This window comes from Lactuca saligna, chromosome 2, assembly GCF_052625555.1.
Source record: "Lactuca saligna cultivar CGN05327 chromosome 2, ASM5262555v1, whole genome shotgun sequence".
Lineage (NCBI taxonomy): Eukaryota > Viridiplantae > Streptophyta > Magnoliopsida > Asterales > Asteraceae > Lactuca > Lactuca saligna.
Window position 1 is genome coordinate 1,791,670 of NC_136418.1, and position 21,132 is coordinate 1,812,801.

Here is a 21,132-nt window from a genome sequence, read left to right on the forward strand (position 1 = left end):
TTTCAACCGATAGCCGGGAGCTAACCTCCCCTTCAGTATCTTTCAACCGGTAACCGGGAGCTGGCCTCCCCCTCGATATCTTTCAACCGAAACCGGGGACTATTTCACCCCTACCACTACCACATAATAACATAACATAAACATACTGCTAGGCATGCATGGGTTTTGACGACCCCTTCGGTATCTTTCAACCGGTATTCGGGGACTATTTCACCCCTACTACTACTAACATATAACAGAGCATCCTAGCACACAAATATAACAGATAGTGGCATACCAGATAATTATCACAAAGACAATCATCTAACAAACAACTCCTACTAGTAGGCCGACATTGTGGCCTTAGACCCACTTCTACTAGAAGGTAACTCACCTCGCACTGCTGAAGTTCCGCATACAAAACTCTAGCTGCTGGATGACAGATTCCCGACTTGTCATCATCAAAATAACACCCAATTAATAATTGGGTTCCAACAAAAATCCATAAGTCCATGCCTGGGGTAAAAGACTACTCTACCCCCAACTTAGCTTGATTCAAGTCCAAGGCCCAATTCAAAGGCCTAAAAGTCAACTATGAGTCAAAACCCAACATATGGCCCAATTTTCCAAATTGCGCCCAAACCTTTACATGGTCTTACCCTAAGGCCCAACCATTTACTCTAGTCCAAACATTTGTTCCAATGGTCCAATATCTCATAATCATAAACGCCCAATTATGACCCACCTATGGCCTAATTTTTCAAATTGGGCCCAAACCCTCACATGGACCTTATCCTAAAGCCCATTCATATATTCTTAGTCCATATGATTGTTCTTGAATGGCCCTTCAATAGCCCAATAGAAAGGCCCAACTTAAGGCCCAAGTAAAATTAGGATTTTCTCATAAAATTACGATTAGGGTTAAGTGTTTCCTACTTAGCCCATTAAGGACTTAAACTATTAAGTCCATCAATCTATTGGGTCAATCATATAGTGTGGTCGGCTTAATACAAAATCCCAATCTGGTCATCCAAAATGCGGGTCCCGACACTCCAAAACCCATATATCCAAAATTAGGGTTTTCTAAACCCTAATTAGGGTTTCCAACCCAATCACAACCCAATAGGCCTAAAATCTAAGTCTTTAGATCAATTAGGGTTTCATTAGTTAGCTAAGGTTAGACAAGTCGGGCACCACCCACTACCACCTTAGGTAATGGTGATCAACAACGACTCACGGGGGCAGCCACCACCTCACGGTGGTGGTTATGGTTCTCGTCTAATTATATCCAAACATCCACAAGCAAGATAAACATAAGCAAATGCACATCGCCACCCAACACGGCGGTTGGTGGCAGCAACCACCACCTTATGGTGGTGGTTATGAGTTTTCTTTGATTATTCCGACACTGTTTACAACATACAACACCAAAATCCCAAATAAACACACACTCATACTAAGATAAAAACACACACACACAACTACCCTTATGGTGGCTAGCGGTGGTACATGGTGGCAGCCACCACCTCATGGTGGTGGTCGTGGCCTTTTCTCGGTTTTCCTGCCAAACGAAACCACACACAACACACACTACAACAGAAAACACACCCACACACACTTCTGTTTGCAAAGCACCCAACCACCCACCTGGTGGTGTACGACGGTGACAACAACACAGGAAGGCAACAACAACAGTGTTGACAGCGGCAACCACCATGGTTAGCCGCCATGGTGGTTCTTCTCTGTCACTGGCATGAACACAGGATGTAACCGAAACACGCACCCATTTCATCCTCTTCGGGGTGACAGCCGCAACCGGAGCACCGCAAACAGGTGGCCGCTTGGAGCCACGGTGGCGACGAAACATGAGAAGGGTAGCAACCGAAAAAGAAATGGGGAAGGAAATGGGATAAGTTTGTTTTCTCTAACCACGACGGTAGCAGCGACAACCAAGCTTTGTCGTCATAGTCGGCAATGGAACAACAGTAGCGGTGGCGCCATCGGTCGGAGATAGCGATGACGATACTCGATTGGTGGTTCCCGGTCTTCCTAACTCGTACGTCGTGGACCAATGGTGGTTGCCTTCGCCGGCAGCGGGAGCAACATCAAAGGACGAATTCGCTGGCAACAATGGTTCGCCGGTGGCTTGGTTGGTCGGAGAAGCAAGAGAGTAGGGTGTCGGCCAGTGGTGGGAGACATAAGGGTGGAGGTGGTGGCTGATATGGCTCCTAGGGTTAGGGTTTGTTACAATATATATGAAGGCAACTAGGAGGATGATGGGTTATGCCCGTAAATTTGAAATCTTGACTCATTTTTACACTTCCAGCCCTCCCCATAAGAATCTTTTCAAATTAGCTCCAATATTTACCATTTAAACATTGCCTTCTGAAATCCCTTACAAATCAAGTCTGGAATTTTACCAAGCAGCCCCTCCCTCTACAAATTATTTTCAACTGAAGTCCTTATGTTACCAAATGGCCCCTGCTCTACAGAACCTTTTCAACATAGGTCCAGAATATACTCTTTAGCCCCTGCTTCCATAAATCCTTTCCTATTAAGTCTAATACTTACCAAATACCCCCTATCTTCTAAAAATCATTACAAAATAAATCCCGAAACTACACTTTAACCCCCGAATAATCCAAATTAAAACATTTGGCTCCCCACAACCAACACCCTACTAGATATTATGGATTTTAGGGCTACTATTCATATAAATTTTATCTATTTATTTATTTAATAAATGGGGTGTTACATGACGGCTCTCTCTGCTCCTGATAATCGAAGACCCACATGCCTCTCTCTACCCCCTGCTTGTGGAAAAACTCCTACCCCTAGCAAACTCCGGTGAAGATGGCTTGCGACCCAGATGTAAATTCAAGCCACGTTGCCTACTTACCACCACCCCTTCGTCTTCTCCGGTAGCTCCATATGTGCGTTTACAGATCTGCAAATGAGAGCGACATACCTGATCTGTTCTTTAAACCTATCGATCTATATATTTAAACCCGAGGAAGAAGAGAGAGGTGATAAAACCATTCAAACCGAATTTGTCTTTTTTAAACCATTGATCGTCTGGTGATTTAGGTCTTCTGGGAGGGAGAGGCAGTTGGAAAACATCCGATGAATGATGGTTTGGTAGTCGGTGGTGAAGAATCATCTCGTTAAGGAAGAAAAGTTGAGGGTGTGGGGAGATTGTAACGCCCATATCCCAGGTATGCATTTAAATATTTATCTACTCATTTTTTTGCAAGGCAACTCGACGAGTTGGTAGCCCCAAACTCGTCGAGTAGAGATTAAGAGGGACGCGGGTTTTGATGTCTACTCGCCGAGTTAGGAAGCCCCGACTCGACGAGTAGGACTTCCATACTGAAACCCAAATTTTAGGGGTTTGGCCCCCTTATTTAAAGAACATAACACCCCTTGTGGCCTCCCTCATCGTCCTTCATTGTCCAGAAAACCCTAACCAGTGAGCTTCAACTTTGTGTGAGTGTGTGAACCATTTTTCAGTGTTTTAGGGTGAGTTGAAGCTTGTGAGAAGAAGAAGAAGCTAAAGGAATCCAAGAGAAGGTTGTAGATCCAGGATCAACATCACTTTTCCTTCAATTTCTGGTAATCAAGTCTATACCTTGACCATTTATTTTCTAGATCTTCTTATGAGGTAGTTTACGGCTTTTGCAGTGCATTTTGGAACCATTCATGGATACAAGCATGATTTGGTGTATCAACTACAAATCTAGAGTCTTTGAGGGACTCATGGCATAAAGGTGCCAAATTTATGGCCATGGGTGTCCCAAGCACTTTATAACACACCTTTTTGGACCTTGTGAGCTAAAAACCCCATGTGTGCACATAAAGTTGGAAACTTTACGTGACATAAGGACCTTAGGGGTCCATATCTATGTTTTCGAGGCAATGAACCCAACTAAAATCGAATGAATAGATTAAGATCATGGGGGACTTGACGAGTTGTTCATGCGACTCGGCGAGTCGGGTCGTGGTCCCCCAACTCTTTTATTAAAGAGTGAACTCGTTCAGTCTAGGAGATGACTCAATGAGCTGGACATAGTTTTGGACTGGGGGTTTGAAGAACTTGACGACTCCAAGGAGGGAATCGACGAGTTGAGTTGGGGTGTCTTAATTTTATGACAGACGAAACTCGACGAGTTTGTGAAGAGACTCGCCGAATTAAATCGGTTGACGACAAGTCTGAGTAGTACAGGAACTCGCCGAGTTGGGTTGACTGAGAGTCGACCTTGACTTTGAATTTGACCCAAGCATTGACTTTGACCAGGGGTAAAATGGTTATCTTACCCTAGGAAGGATTATCAAATTTTGATTAAGTGTTATTATGAAATTGATAGTCGGGAAGTCGCCGAGCAGTAGTCAGAGATTCTTCACTCGAGTTTTCAACAGTCAGCCTTATGAGGTGAGTTTCATTCAGTAGGAATGAGTCTACGGCACTAAGGCATGCCCGTATCTTATATGTGATATGATAGTAGCTGAGTGTGGGCAGGGCCCGAATCATATAACAGTCGAGTGTCGGCGGGGCCCGAATCTCGTAATATTATTTGAGTATAGTTATGTGACTGTTTGATAGAAGTAGATATACTTTTTGTCTGTGTGATACTTGTATGCATGTTAGACAGCGAAGTGTGGGCGGGGCCCGAATCTCCTAGGCAGCGGGGTGTGGGCGGGGCCCGAATCTCCTAGACATCAGAGAGTGGGCTGGGCCCGAATCTCCTAGACAGCGGAGTGTGGGAGGGGCCCAAATATCCTAGACAACAGAGTGTGGGCGGGACCCAAATCTCCATGAGAGTGGGCGGGGCCCGTATATCCTAGTTGCATGTTATGTGTATGGTATGTGGTAGTTTGGGGAGACTCACTAAGCTTCGTGCTTACAGTTTTCAGTTTTGGTTTCAGGTACTTCCGGTAGCAAGGGGAAGGGTTCAGGATGATTGGAGTTCACACACCATTTGTCAGTTTGGGATGATTATACTCTGATATTTTGATATACATTGATATGATGTTTGAGATATTATGATATGTGTTTTGGATAACTAATGTTTTATTAATAATTAAAAACACAATTTTTGGTCTGTATTTTTGGGATGTTTCAAGTTGGTATTAGTGCCTTGGTTTGAGGGATTCAGACACACTCTCGGGTGTATCTGAACACAAATTAAGGACTTGGTACGAAAATTTTCAAAGGAAAATCATTTTTACAATTTTTTTTGAAAAGAGAAAATAACTTTGAAAAGAGAAAAAGGGTGTGGTGCATGAAATCAGCCGAGCTGAAGTAAGTACTCCCAAATTACCCATACAAGTTATGTTATGATATGTTTATGAGAATAGCATGCTAGATTAGGACTAAGGATTTAGGAAGGATGCCTTATGTGCCTATTATATGTGCATCAACTTCATGAGAATTGCATGCTAGATTAGGAATAAGGATCTAGGAAGGATGCCTTATGTGCCTAATATATGTGTATCAGCTTCATGAGATTTGCATGCTAGATTAGGACTAAGGATCTAGGAAAGATGCCTTATGTGCTTGTATATGTATCTCAGCTTTATGAACTGCATGCTAGTACAGACTAGTCAGGGATAGCCTGAGACAGATATGCTAGATTATGTTTACTCGATGCTCGAATGCTTCTTTCTTTGTGCTTTTAGGAGTTCTAGTTATCTTTTACTAACTAGTAAATGAATATGTTACATTACATATTGCGAGGACTAAATAATTTCAGAAGGTTAGGTCTAGCTCTATTGTGCAACTCTTGTTTGAGTCCAACCGTTGTAGGGTAGGATCTCTCATTCGAAGAATTATCTAGTCTTAGTGATATGTAATAGTATTCACGAGCTAGTTAGGGGGAGATAGCAGGAATATCTTATGCAGCTGATAGCGGAGAGTGGGTTGGTGATTACCCTAGGGAAAGCCTAGGATGAGTTTAGCATGAGATCAGCAGTAGTGGTAGAATGGACTTGGTGGAGTCGAGGCAGTTTTTGAGGAAAGTACGAATATGTAACGCCCGTAGATCCGGGCTAGTCAATATTAGAGGCAATAGGGGTCGAAAACGACTTTTCGACAAAAGATTATTTAGAATAAATAATCCTAACCACGTTGTAGAATATGTCACAAGGTTTCCGTACATATAAAGAACGCCGAAATCCGAGTTATAACGAAGAAGTTATGGCCCGCCGAAGTTTTACGGCAAAACCGGCACGACACCGGGAGACGTAAATAGTGAATTTACGATAGAAGACTTTTTAGCCTTAGAAATCTAAACAAAAGTCGTAGAATATGTTAAACTAAGAACATCGATAAAAAGAACGCCCAAATCTGACTTCGTATGAAGAAGTTATGATTTTTCTAAGATTCGGCTTAGCAGTACACGGCCTGAAACTTGAATTTTAGTTCGAGCGGTTTTTGGCTTACGTGACCTAAATGAGAGTTGAAGATCTCATTAATAGGAACTCAACGGTAAAAAGACAGACGAAAACGGAGTCCGTACGAAAGAGTTATGAACTCTTCGCGGTCATTTAACAGTCTAAACGCCTCCTACTGTTAAATTTGAGATCGGTCGAGAATTAGCCGACGGAGTCTAAACGAAAGTTGTAGATCTTGATTTTACCTACGCGTGGATATAAATAACGTCGAAAACGGAGCTCGTATGCAAAAGTTATGATTTTTCTAAGTTTTAAGGCTGATACGCGATAGGGGGTGACGTGGCACCACCAGAATTGGACACGTGGCACCACCAGAAGGCCACCACATGGACCAACTCGATGAGTCATGACTCAGACTCGACGAGTCCATCATATTTCTCCCCTATAAATAGAGGTGTCGGGTTCCATTCATTCTCACACCTCCCAAACCTTCTTTCTCTCTCTAAACTCTCTCTGTAAGCCTCCCTAACCCCCTAAAGCCTAGGGTAACTCCCTAGCACGAGGCGGAAGCCCCGGAGCGCCCGACGGCTCCGAGAAAAGAGCCTTTCGGCTTGGGAACGCTGCTCTAGCAAAGCCCGGTTTTCGAGAAAAACCCGCTGTAAGTGAGCTGTACCTATCCTATCTTTAGTTTAGCTTATGTTTTAATATAGGAATGTTATTAGGTCCTTAAAATAATTATTTGGGCTATTATTATGAGTTATATTGAGTGTTATTTAACGCTTATATAATAATAATAATAGCTAGACTATTAATTAGTCACGGTTATCGTTAGACTAAACCCTAGTGGTATTGATACTAGGTTTTATCGAAGGAAATTGTTTTGAGAGTATCGAAGCGCTGTTCGAGTGCTGAGTCACAACCTTTCAAGTGAGTGCATAGTCCCTTTCATGAACATGATTTTAATACAAGTATTGATTGAAGTATTAATTATATGTTTATGTGCGAGTTAATTGATGTTGCTTGAAATTCGTGTTAAAGAACATACCTGATTATATTTGATAATTTAGGATAAAGAGTAGACCTAAATTAAATATGAGGAATATTGGGTAGTATATTCTTAAGAGTACAAGTGAGTTAAACTAAGAGAATAGAAGTTAGTATATGCCACTTATCCGGGAGTATGGATTAGACATAGTCATTGTCTCTAGTCCGAGAATATGGATTAGGCATAATCATTCGTCGTTAATCCGAGAGTATGGATTAGCTATTGTCCCTAGTCCGAGAGTATGGATTAGGCATAATCATTCGTCGTTAATCTGAGAGTATGGATTAGCTATTGTCCCTAGTCCGAGAGTATGGATTAGGCATAATCATTCATCTTTAATCCGAGAGTATGGATTAGTCATTCGTCCCTAGTCCGAGAGTAAGGATTTGGTATATTCATTCATTTCTAATCCTGGAGTATGGAGTAGGTAAAACAACTAATCTTAGGTCCGAGAGTATGGATAGCCTCGTTGCGAGGATCGACGGGGTGGGATAAGAGTTGTTTATATATATATATATATATATATATATATATATATATATATATATATATATATATATATATATATGTATGGTGAAATTGTATATTTTGTGAATTTTAAACTATATATACGGTATAACATTGTGGGATTGAAATCCCTATGTGTTCACCAGGTTTCCCAACCTGACCCACTCAGTTTATTTATATCACAGGTGTTGATATGAAGTCACATTACACTGAGAGATCAAAGAGATGTAGATCACTAGTGTAAATAAATGTAAGTTCTGTTTATGCTTTTGTTCCTGTATTGACGATGACATCCCAAACGTTTTAAAATGAATAAAATACGTTTCTTCGAAAATGTTTTAATAACGTATTTATCGTGTTTTTTTGGGAACGAATTCCGCAACATTTTTATTAAAAGAAGAACTCTGATTTTTATAAAGCATAAACAAAATCGGTCTTTTGTGGCCGTGATTTTGTGGATGTCACAGTTGGTATCAGAGCATTAGTTTAAGCGAACTAGGAATATGGATTTATTTCTAGACTTAAACTTAGAATGCTAAGCGATGATTGTGAGGTGTAAGCACTAGATTATTTTAGGAATTATGCCTAAAATGCTTTTATGTGCTAAATGCTTTATGCCTTATATGCTGCTATTTATTCGGATCTATGGTCTGTGGCCGACCGGATCTGGAAACCTTATGTGTTTAGGATTCTAAACGTACGACTACGATGTTAGAACTAGCATATAAACGTTTCGGAGTGATAAGGATGATTTAACCGTCAACCCTAAGTAAAGATCTAGATTCACCTTATTCGGTGTATAGATCAAGATGGCAAGAACCCGTAGCGGAAACGTGAATGCAAATGGGAACAGAAACCAACCCCCAGTGATTGAGCAAATACCAGTTGAGGAAGCCGCTGCCGGACCAATAACGATGGCCGGAGTGCAAGCGATGATCCAGGTGATGTTGGATCGTCAAATGGAGGAAACAAGGCGTTTACTTCAACAAGCTCGAGAGGAACTTACGATGCCTATTGAGCAGCCCGAGCTGAATGACGGGCAGTCTGAGGAAGGGAACGACAGCAGGACCGTTGGTCAAGCTGATCCACCAGTGATTAGAAGGAACAATCAAGATGACGAGGTCGAGAGGAATGGATGCAAGTACAAGGATTTTCTGACTTGCAAGCCATCGACTTTCACTGGAAAGGAGGATCCGATCGGGGTCATGGATTGGATCTCAGAGATGGAGTTAGCCTTCATGACATGCGGTTGTAGAGGGAAGCTACAGACCACATTTGCAGTGCGTCAGTTTCGAGGAGGCGCTGTACGTTGGTGGAATACCTTGGGGAAGACTCTGAGCCCTAATGAGCCCCTGCAACTGACATGGGCAGAATTTCTGGTGCAATTCAAACGAAAGTACTGCTCAGCTCAAAACCTGCTTGAGCTAGAGAACCAGTTTCTAACCCTGAAGAAGGGAAGCTTGTCAATCGATGAATACACCAACAACTTCATAGAGAAGATGGAGTTCGCCTTACGTCTTGTTCCGGATGAGCTGACGAAAATCGACAAGTACGCAAAAGGACTTCCATGGGAGTATGCGGTGCCAGTGCGTCAAGCACCGACTCTAGAGGCAGCTATCTGGGCTGCCAAGTCTGTCGAAGATATGATCAAGGGAAGAGCCGCCAGCAAGATGGAGGTTGGCGAGAAGAGAAAGTTTGAAGGATCTTCAAGGTCCAGCGAGAAGAGAAAATTCTCGAAGTCTGAAGAAGGAACGCAATGGTGTGACAAGTGTAGAAAAAAGCACATCGGGAAATGCTCTAAATATACGACATGCTTTAAATGCGGGAAGACTGGTCATTACGCCAGCGAATGCACAACCAAGAGAGAAGTCTGCTTTAAGTGTGGAGAAGAAGGACACTTCAAACAAGACTGCCCAAAGAGAGAAGGGGCTACAAAGCCAAATGTGCCACCAAAGCCAAAGGCGAGAGCATTTCCAATGATCCTTGACGAAGCAGATGACAATGCAACGATTCAAGAGTGAAGGCTTGACATCCGAGGATCGAGTTATGGAGTAATCGTGTAGATAGTACCTCACGATGTAGCCTGTTAGAGGAATAGTCTAGGGTGAACTTGAACACCTATGTAACAGTTTCAAGAAATAATATAAAACCTTTGTTTTGTTATCTGATGTGTTAAGTTGTTGTATGGTTTTCTTTTATGGTGACTTGGAAAAACTGCGGGACAATACTTGGGACGAGTATGAGTAGGTGTGAATGGTAGTAGAGGCCTATACTACCGGAAGCACAGGACTCACGCTTGGATCAGGTAAAGTCACAAGGTTACCAAGAAACCAGTAATTGATTTCGTTTTATTCAAGTAGGTCGTTACCATTGTTTCGGTAATGACTAAGAAGATTGTTGTTATCCCGACCCTAGTGGTCATATCACATTGAGTCCGACTACGATAAGTAGGTTACGTGGTTCAGAGAACCAAGTTTGATGAAGCGTCCGACTTAAACCAAACAATGGAAATCAAAAGCGATCAATAGAAGTATCGCGCTCATTGTTAAAAGAAGATGGTTGCTAGAGATGCTACCTTTTTAGATGTGACTAGAACATGAAGGAAGGCATAGTCTGTTTTAGAATTTAACACTAAGAGACCTAAGTCTAAGTGTTGCAACATACGATGATAGGTCATTAGAATATGACACATCGATCTATAGTAGTAATAAGAGAAATCATCTCAAGTTCGTATCCAGTAAGGATCGAGATTTTTTACTCGAAGGTCATAATTTGGGGTCTAACCTTAGGTAGAGAGCAGGTGCACGATCGAGTACTGTTTGCAGTCAACGAGTCTAGGAGATAGACTTGAAGAAATATAGAAGTTATAATTATTACCTAGGATGAAGAGATAACGTATGGAGTCATTATATGACCCTGTTTTGTTGATGATTCCGGGACGTAATCATCCTAAGGGGGAGATAATTGTAACGCCCGTAGATCCGGGCTAGTCAATATTAGAGGCAATAGGGGTCGAAAACGAATTTTCGACAAAAGATTATTTAGAATAAATAATCTTAACCAAGTTGTAGAATATGTCACAAGGTTTCCGTACATATAAAGAACGCCGAAATCCGAGTTATAACGAAGAAGTTATGGCCCGCCGAAGTTTTACGGCAAAACCGGCACAACACCGGGAGACGTAAATAGTGAATTTACGATAGAAGACTTTTTAGCCTTAGCAATATAAACAAAAGTCATAGAATATGTTAAACTAAGAACATCGATAAAAAGAACGCCCAAATCTGACTTCGTATGAAGAAGTTATGATTTTTCTAAGATTCGGCTTAGCAGTGCACGGCCTGAAACTCGAATTTTAGTTCGAGCGGTTTTTGGCTTACGTGACCTAAATGAGAGTTGAAGATCTCATTAATAGGAACTCAACGGTAAAAAGACAGACGAAAACGGAGTCCGTACGAAAGAGTTATGAACTCTTCGCGGTCATTTAACAGTCTAAACGCCTCCTACTATTAAATTTGAGATCGGTCGAGAATTAGCCGACGGAGTCTAAACGAAAGTTGTAGATCTTGATTTTACCTACGCGTGGATATAAAGAACGTCGAAAACGGAGCTCGTATGCAAAAGTTATGATTTTTCTAAGTTTTAAGGCTGATACGCGATAGGGGTGACGTGGCACCACCAGAATTGGACACGTGGCACCACCAGAAGGCCACCACATGGACCAACTCGATGAGTCATGACTCAGACTCGACGAGTCCATCATATTTCTCCCCTATAAATAGAGGTGTCGGGTTCCATTCATTCTCACACCTCCCAAACCTTCTTTCTCTCTCTAAACTCTCTCTCTAAGCCTCCCTAACCCCCTAAAGCCTAGGGTAACTCCCTAGCACGAGACGGAAGCCCCGGAGCGCCCGACGGCTCCGAGAAAAGAGCCTTTCGGCTTGGGAACGCTGCTCTAGCAAAGCCCGGTTTTCGAGAAAAACCCGCTGTAAGTGAGCTGTACCTATCCTATCTTTAGTTTAGCTTATGTTTTAATATAGGAATGTTATTAGGTCCTTAAAATAATTATTTGGGCTATTATTATGAGTTATATTGAGTGTTATTTAACGCTTATATAATAATAATAATAGCTAGACTATTAATTAGTCACGGTTATCGTTAGACTAAACCCTAGTGGTATTGATACTAGGTTTTATCAAAGGAAATTGTTTTGAGAGTATCGAAGCGCTGTCCGAGTGCTGAGTCACAACCTTTCAAGTGAGTGCATAGTCCCTTTCATGAACATGATTTTAATACAAGTATTGATTGAAGTATTAATTATATGTTTATGTGCGAGTTAATTGATGTTGCTTGAAATTCGTGTTAAAGAACATACCTGATTATATTTGATAATTTAGGATAAAGAGTAGACCTAAATTAAATATGAGGAATATTGGGTAGTATATTCTTAAGAGTACAAGTGAGTTAAACTAAGAGAATAGAAGTTAGTATATGCCACTTATCCGGGAGTATGGATTAGACATAGTCATTGTCCCTAGTCCGAGAATATGGATTAGGCATAATCATTCGTCGTTAATCCAAGAGTATGGATTAGCTATTGTCCCTAGTCCGAGAGTATGGATTAGGCATAATCATTCGTCGTTAATCCGAGAGTATGGATTAGCTATTGTCCCTAGTCCGAGAGTATGGATTAGACATAATCATTCATCTTTAATCCGAGAGTATGGATTAGTCATTCGTCCCTAGTCCGAGAGTAAGGATTTGGTATATTCATTCATTTCTAATCCTGGAGTATGGAGTAGGTAAAACGACTAATCTTAGGTCCGAGAGTATGGATAGCCTCGTTGCGAGGATCGACGGGGTGGGATAAGAGTTGTTTATATATATATGTATGGTGAAATTGTATATTTTATGAATTTTAAACTATATATACGGTATAACATTGTGGGATTGAAATCCCTATGTGCTCACCAGGTTTCCCAACCTGACCCACTCAGTTTATTTATATCACAGGTGTTGATATGAGGTCACATTACACTGAGAGATCAAAGAGATGTAGATCACTAGTGTAAATAAATGTAAGTTCTGTTTATGCTTTTGTTCCTGTATTGACGATGACATCCCAAACGTTTTAAAATGAATAAAATACGTTTCTTCGAAAGTGTTTTAATAACGTATTTATCGTGTTTTTCTGGGAACGAATTCCGCAACATTTTTATTAAAAGAAGAACTCTGATTTTTATAAAGCATAAACAAAATCGGTCTTTTGTGGCCGTGATTTTGGGGATGTCACAGAATATATGTGGAAGGTAGTATGGGATCGTACTACTAAAATCAAAGTATCCGTACTCGAATCAAGGAAGGCTGAGATGAATCCAGGAAACATGTAGTGTGTTAGATCTCTCGAGATATGATAAGTATACTGATGTTTGTTATGGTGTATTTTCAGTATGGTGACGCTACGCACTAGGCCAGTGGGTACTTCAGACACTAGTGAGGGATCAGACTCGGGCACTGGAGTCGGGAAGCTTGACGAGTAGACGAGGGAGTTCATCTCCTCTGAGATCACATGTACTATTCTAGACCAGACTCCTGTGATCTTCGATTCGGTCAAGAAGGGTGTTTTGGAGCTTCTGGATGAGAAGATGAGCGCTTTCCGCACTGAGGTTGCGGACATGATAGGGTCGCGCATGTCGAATTTTAGGGAGTTCAGGGCTTGTGGAGGTCCCTACATCCATGGGGCTCAGGACCCCATTGCTAGCACCAGTTGGTTGGCGAATGTCGCCAAAGCATTCCACACCAGCAAAAGTCCCAAGGGGGACAAGGTCAGACTTGTGTCCTGTCTTCTGAAGGACAGGGGACGTGATTGGTGGGAGGAGGTTGGAACAGACATTGGAGATGATGCAGTTTTGAATGCGATGACATGGAGTGATTTTTCGACCAGGTTCAGGGCCAAGTTTGCACATGTGATTGATGTGCAACAGTTAGCGAGGGAGTTCCAGGATTTGGAGAAGATGACAGAGACTGTGGCAGAGATCACCGCCAAGTTTAGCGAGAGGGCCCATCTCATTCTGCAGTACGTGGCGGACGAGGAGATGAAGAAGGCCTGATATCATGAGATGTTGCGGAGTGATATCCGCTAGTTTGTGAGCCGCTCCAGCTGCAAGACGCTGGAGGACATGATTGCTAGAGCTCGTCAGAGAGAGATTGATTTGGAGATGGAGAGGAAGAGGATGCCAGAGTCAGTGTCTGGCATGGAGGGCTTGGGCAAAAAGCCCATGGTAGATTCCCGAGGGAAGGGCCAACAGGGCCGAGGCCGATGCGGAAAGTGTGGTAGGGAACAAGATGGGTCGTGTAGGGTTTGTAGTTCGGGCTGCTTCAAGTGCGGCCGAACTGGGCATGTCATTAAGGATTGTACAGCTACCACAACCATCACATCATCTGATCTGATTTGCTTTCTGTGCGATCAGAGGGGCCACAGGAGGTCCTAGTGTCCGATTTTGGGAGCAGCAGGGAAGGTGGTTGCACCCGCCCCTGCTATATTGAGGATTATAGACGGCCGTTAGGTCCTGATAGAGGCACAAGTGGCGAAGAGCAGAGCCTTCCAGTTAATAGCAAAGGAGGCACGAGCAGCTCCTGATGTTGTTACAGGTATGTATCTTCTCCTTATCTCTTTATTTATCTTGATTATTGCTTATGTTTATATGTTTGTTGTATGATAGTTCTTAGTGAACGGTATATCCGCCTTGGTGCTGTTTGATTCGGGGTCAACCAGATCTTTTGTGTCGCTCGCTCTCAATAAGCGATTCGTAGGAGCTCCGCGGGAGCTAGATTGCCCACTGAATGTGGAGATAGCGGATGACATGACCGTTAGGGTTGCGAGGGTTCACAGAGGTTGTACACTACAATTATTTGATGAGCAGTTTTCGGTAGATCTGGTTCCTATTCCCTATGAGGGAATAAGGTTATAGTAGGTATGGATTGGTTGAGCCCCAATGGGGCATTGATTGACTGCGAGCAGCAGCTAGTGAGAGTTCAAACTCCTAGTGGGGGAGGGTTAGTGATTCAGGGTGAGAGGCCACAATGCGGATCGGTTTTATGTTCCGCAATGAGGGCGAGCCGTTACCTTTTAGCAGGGTTGCGCAGGTTATGTTGCTTATGTGATGAATACCCGTGATAAGGGTAAGGCTATAATGGATGATGTACCGGTCGTGCGAGAGTACTCAGATGTATTCCCTGAGGATTTGCCTGTGATCCCTCCAGAGAGGAAGGTTGAGTTCAGGATCGACTTAGTCCCTAGTACGGCACCGATAGTCAAGGCACCATATCGGTTGCGTCCTCCCGAGATGCAGGATTTGTCTACGCAGCTGCGGGAGCTTCTAGATAAAGGATTTATCAGACCTAGTAGTTCTCCATGGGGAGCCATGATTCTGTTTGTGAGGAAGAAGGACGGTTCGCATCGGATGTGCATAGACTACCCGGATTTGAATAAGTTAACGGTGAAGAACCGTTATCCCCTCTCGAGGATCGGCGATTTGTTTGACCAGCTACTGGGTGCATCTTGGTTCTCCAAGATTGATCTACGGTCGTGTTATCACCAGATGCGAGTCAGGGATGGGGATGTGCAGTTTGGACTCACTATGGTCATTATGAGTTTGTGGTGATGCCGTTTAGGCTCACCAATGCTCCAGCCGCGTTCATGGACCTCATGAACCGGGTGTGCAGACCGATGCTGGATTGGTCTATGGTAGTTTTCATTGACGATATCTTGGTCTATTCCAAGACTTAGGAGCAACATGAGAGCACCTGAGGGAGGTGCTGGAGACATTGAGAGGGAGAGATTTTTTTCAAACTTCTCCAAGTGTGGGTTTTGGTTGCGCGAGGTGTAGTTTCTTGGGCATCTCGTCAACCAGAAAGGTATTCTGGTCGATCCGGACAAGATAGAGGCTGTGATGCAGTAGGAGGTTCCGAGGTCTCCAACTGAGATTTAGAGTTTTCTTGGTCTAGCGGGTTATTACAGGAGATTCCTCCAGGATTTTTCCAAGATTGCTGTTCCTTTGACCCGACTGACCAAGAAGTCGTTGACATTCTGCTGGGGGCCTGAGCAGTAAGCAGCCTTCGAGACTCTTAGACAACGGTTATGCGAGGCACCAATTTTGATTCTGCCCGAGGGAGTTGATGAATTCGTAGTATATTGTGACGCGTCGATTACGAGCATGGGTGCAGTCCTGATGAAAGGAGTCATGTGATAGCTTACGTGTCGAGGCAGCTGAAGCCTCACGAGGCTAACTATTCGACACGTGATTTAGAGATGGGGGTTGTGGTGTTCGCCCTCAAGATTTGGCGGAATTACCTCTACGGGGTCCATTGTACCATTTACATGGACCACAAGAGTTTGAGGTACCTCATGGATTAGTCGAATCTGAACATAAGGCAGCGTCGGTGGTTAGATGTGGTGAAGTATTATGCCTATGAGATCCTTTCCTACCTGGGCAAGGCCAATGTGGTGGCCGACGCCCTGAGCCGCAAGGCAGTGGCGGCTCCGATTAGAGGTATATGTTTGAATATGAAAGTGATCACTCCACTTCTGGAGCATATTAGAGAGGCGTAGCTTGAGGGCCTGAAGGAAGAGCGCCAGATGTGCAAGCGGATCATGGGCCGGGTGGCCTCGTTTGATTATGATAGTCGAGGGTTGTTGACCCTTCATGGGAGGGTCTCGGTTTCGTACTAGGATGGAGTACGACATGTTCTGATGGATGAGGCCCATAATTCGAGGTTCTCCATCCATCCTGGTGCGACGAAGATGTACCGGGATCTTCACCTTGATTATTGGTGGCCCTACATGAAGAGAGACGTGGCTTGGTATGCAGAGCGATGTTTGACCTGTAGGAAGGTCAAGGGCGAACATAAGCGCCCCCACGAAAAGATGCAGCCTTTGGACATTCCCGTGTGGAAATAGGAAGATATCACCATAGATTTCATTACCAAGCTTCATAGGATCGTACATGGAGTAGATTCGAAATTGGTCATTGTGGATCAATTAAACAAGAGTGCTCATTTTATCTCGATCCAGGAGAGCATATCGGCCGAGAAGTTGGCCGAGATATATGTGTGTGAGATAGTGGCACAACATGGAGTGCCTATCTTGGTGGTGTCAGATCGAGATGTTCGTTTCACTTCCAGATTCTGGATGCGGTTTCATGAGGAGATGAGTACTCGTCTCCACTTCAGCACCGCTTTCCACCCTCTGACAGACGGACAGAGCGAGAGGACGATACTGACTCTCTAGGACATGCTACGCGCATGTGTTTTGGATTTCGGTGGCAGTTGGGATACATATCTTCCATTAGCGGAATATTCGTATAACAACAGTTACCACACTAGCATAGGCCGACCTCCCTTTGAGATGCTCTATAGGAGGAAGTGGTACTCAAGACTACAGAGCGGATCCAACAGGTCTGGAGCAGGCTCCAAACTGCTTAGTGCCGGCAAAAGAGTTATGTGGACAAGCGACATTCAGACTTAGAGTTTCAGGTGGGTGATATGGTCCTCCTGAAGGTGTCACCTTGGAAAGGTGTCATCCGGTTTCGGAAGTCGGGCAAACTGGGCCCCATGTACATTGGCCCTTTCAGGGTTATAGACCGGGTGGGCAAGGTGGCATATCGATTGGATCTACCAGCAGAGCTAAGTTAGATCCACAACACTTTCCATGTTTCCCAGTTGCGGAAGTGCTTGGTGGATGATTCAGCAATTGTGCCCTTGGAGGATATTTAGGTTGATTATAGCCTGAATTACATAGAGAGGCCGGTAGAAATTCTAGATTGCGAGACGAAAACCTTGAGGAACAAGGTTGTTCAGTTAGTGAAGGTGTAGTGGAAGCACCGCAAGGGATCATAGTGGACGTGGGAGCCCGAGCAGGAAATGAGGGAGCACTACCCACAGTTACTCGAGACATAAGACTTCAAGGAAGAAGTCTAAGACAAGTGGGGGAGAATTGTAACGCCCAAATCCATGGTATGCATTTAAATATTTATCTAATCATTTTTTTGCAAGGCAACTTGACGAGTTGGTAGCCCCAGACTCGTTGAGTAGAGATTGAGAGGGATGCGGGTTTTGATGTCTACTCGCCGAGTTGGGAAGCCCCGACTCGATGAGTAGGACTCCTAGAATGAAACCCTAATTTTAATGGTTCCCCCCTATTTAAAGAACATAACACCCCTTGTGGCCTCCCTCATCATCCTCCATTATCCAGAAAACCCTAACCAGCGAGCTTGAGCTTTGTGTGAGTGTGTGAACCATTTTTGATTAATTAATTTATAAAATCATTTACTAAAAACATTGTTGATATCTTATCAATCCATAAACCATCATGAACATGTCTCAAAATCAAAGCATTGAACAATAATAAAATCATATTACAATCCCATGAATCACATAGTGCGGAAATCTGATGTGCGTGTGATGTGCAGCTACCGCGCCGACTCTTTCCACTTCGCTGAAGAGGTACCTGAAACAAAACTGAAAACTATAAGCACGAAGTTAGTGAGTTCCCCCATCATACCACATACCAAACAATCACATAACATATATACTGTTGGGCAATTCTAGGGTTCACAACCTACCCGGTCCGGCCATTCTGGGGTGCCGACCAACCCTTGTCAAGCCGTTCTGGGGTGCTGACCTACCCATGTCAAGCCATTATGGGGTGCTGACCTATCCATGTCAAGCCATTCTGGGGTGCTGACCTACCCTTCGGTCCTAACAACCGAACTCTGGGGACTATTTCACCCCTTACCACTACTACCACATATATCATAACATAAACATACTGTCAGACATATCTGGGGTGCCTGACCTACTTTTTGGTCCTAACAACCGAACTTGGGGACTAGTCCCCTCCTACTACCATTATCACATACAACATAACCATGCTAACACATAAACATATCACGTAGTAGCAAACTAGACAATTATCACAAAGACAATCATCTCAACTATAATCAACTACTAGTGGGTCGACCTTGGTGCCTTAGAGCCACTTCTACCGGAAGGCAACTCACCTGGATGTCGTGTAGTATCCGCACAGTCCTCGGCACGGAAATCAACTCGTCTCTACTTTACTATCCCTACACAACGACCTTTCTCGATTAATATTACATACTCATAACCCTTACAAGGGTCAACCCAAATCCAAGTCAAAGTCAAGGTCAAAACCTGGTCAAAGTCAACTTCTGATTGACTCGACTCGCCAAGTTGTTCCACCAACTCGCCGATTCCCCTTGTCCACTTACAGCCATAGTCTTGTCCTTACTCATCGAGTCTAGCAAGAGCTCGACAAGTTCATCTTCAACAACACCTTTTGACTATCTTCAACTGTCTCGCCGAGTTCGTTCTTGAACTTGTCGAGTTCATCTTCATTTGAATGAATGAGTCTAGCCTCTGACTCGCCGAGTTCTCCATGAACTCGTCGAGTACGTCTTCATGAGGTTGGGACATTGCCTTGGACTCGCCGAGTCTATTCATACACTCGCTGAGTCCTATGATTTCCAGGTCCAAAACAAACCCTATAGCAGGTTGAGTGTTCCTACCACTCAACCAAAACCATTTCCAGAAGATGTTTTGGGGGGAAAAGCGACCAGACTCGCCGATTCACCCAAGTGACTCGCCGGTCCTTCTTTGTCCAAAACTATATAGTCGATTATAATGGGTCTTTACGCATCAAAACTATACATCTGGCCTCCTAGGGTCCGTTTTACACGTAAAGCTACAAACTTGATCTCTATTCATGGGGCTTTTGGCTAAAAAATCCATAAAAAGGGGTTTATATGATGCATGGGTCTCCCATGGCCATAAAGTTGGCACCTTTATGCCATGGGAACCCTCAATGGTTCCAGATCTGAAGTCTCTATCCCAAAATCGTGGTTGCATCCAAGAATGGCTCCAAAAACCCCAAGTTACTCCAAAAAGAGTATCTAATGAAAATGAGAAGCAAGGTCTGGAATTTTTACCTCCAATAAACAGGAAATGAAGCAAAACCTCTGGATCTCCTTGCTCCTTCTGAAATCCCAAGCTCCTTCTTCTTCTCTTCAACCTTCTAACTTGCACAAAATGGCACAAAGAGCTTAAAATCACTCAAAAACGGCTAGGGTTTCGTGGGGATGGTCTGAGGGTGTTGGAGGCTGCAAAGGGAACCACTTAAGGTGTTTAAATATGGTGCAAACCCTAAATATTAGGGTTTCGTCCAGACAACTCCTACTCATCGAGTCGGTCTCCCGACTCATCGAGTAGGTCACTTAAAACCCAAACGTAATTTCGAGTCTACTCGACGAGTTGGGCCTTCAAGTCATCGAGTCCCATAGTAAAATACAATAATACCTGGAATTAAATACGTATCAGGAACCGGGTGTTACAAATCTCTGCCACTTGTTTTAGACTTCATTAGTTTGCTGCTGGATCTCGAAAAAGCTCGGGGTAGTGCTCTCTAATCTCGTCCTCCGGCTCCCAGGTCCGTTCCGAGCCCTTGTGGTGCTGCCATTGCACCTTCACTAATTCCACCCTTTTGTTTCTCATGTCCTTTGACTTCCTATCGAGGATAGCTACTGGCCGCTTGATGTAGTTCAGGCTGTCATCCACCTGAATATCCTCCAAAGGCACCACTGCTGAATCGTCTACTAGACACTTCCGCAACTGGGAGATGTGAAAAGTACTGTGAATCTGGCTGAGTTCGGCTGGTAGGTCTAGCCTATATGCCACCTTGCCCACCTGGGCAACAACCCTGAAAGGTCCAACGTACCTGGGGCCCAACCTGCCCCGCTTCCTGAACCGAATGACGCCTTTCCAAGGTGACACCTTCAGGAGCACCATATCCCCGACCTGGAACTCCAGGTCCGAACGACGCCCGTCGGCATAACTTTTCTGCCGACTCTGAGTAGTCTGAAGCCTGCTCCGCACCTGTTGGATCCACTCCGTCGTCTTAAGTACCACTTCGTTACTCCCCATGACCCTCTGGCCAACCTCACCCCAACATATCGAGGTCCTGCACTTCCTCCCGTACAACATCTCGAAGGGGGGACGGTCAATATTCGCATGATAGCTGTTATTATAGGAAAACTCAGCCAAATGAAGGTAAGTATCCCAACTATTTCTGAAGTCTAAAACACACACCCGCATCATATCCTCCAGAGTCTGGATGGTCCGCTCACTCTGACCGT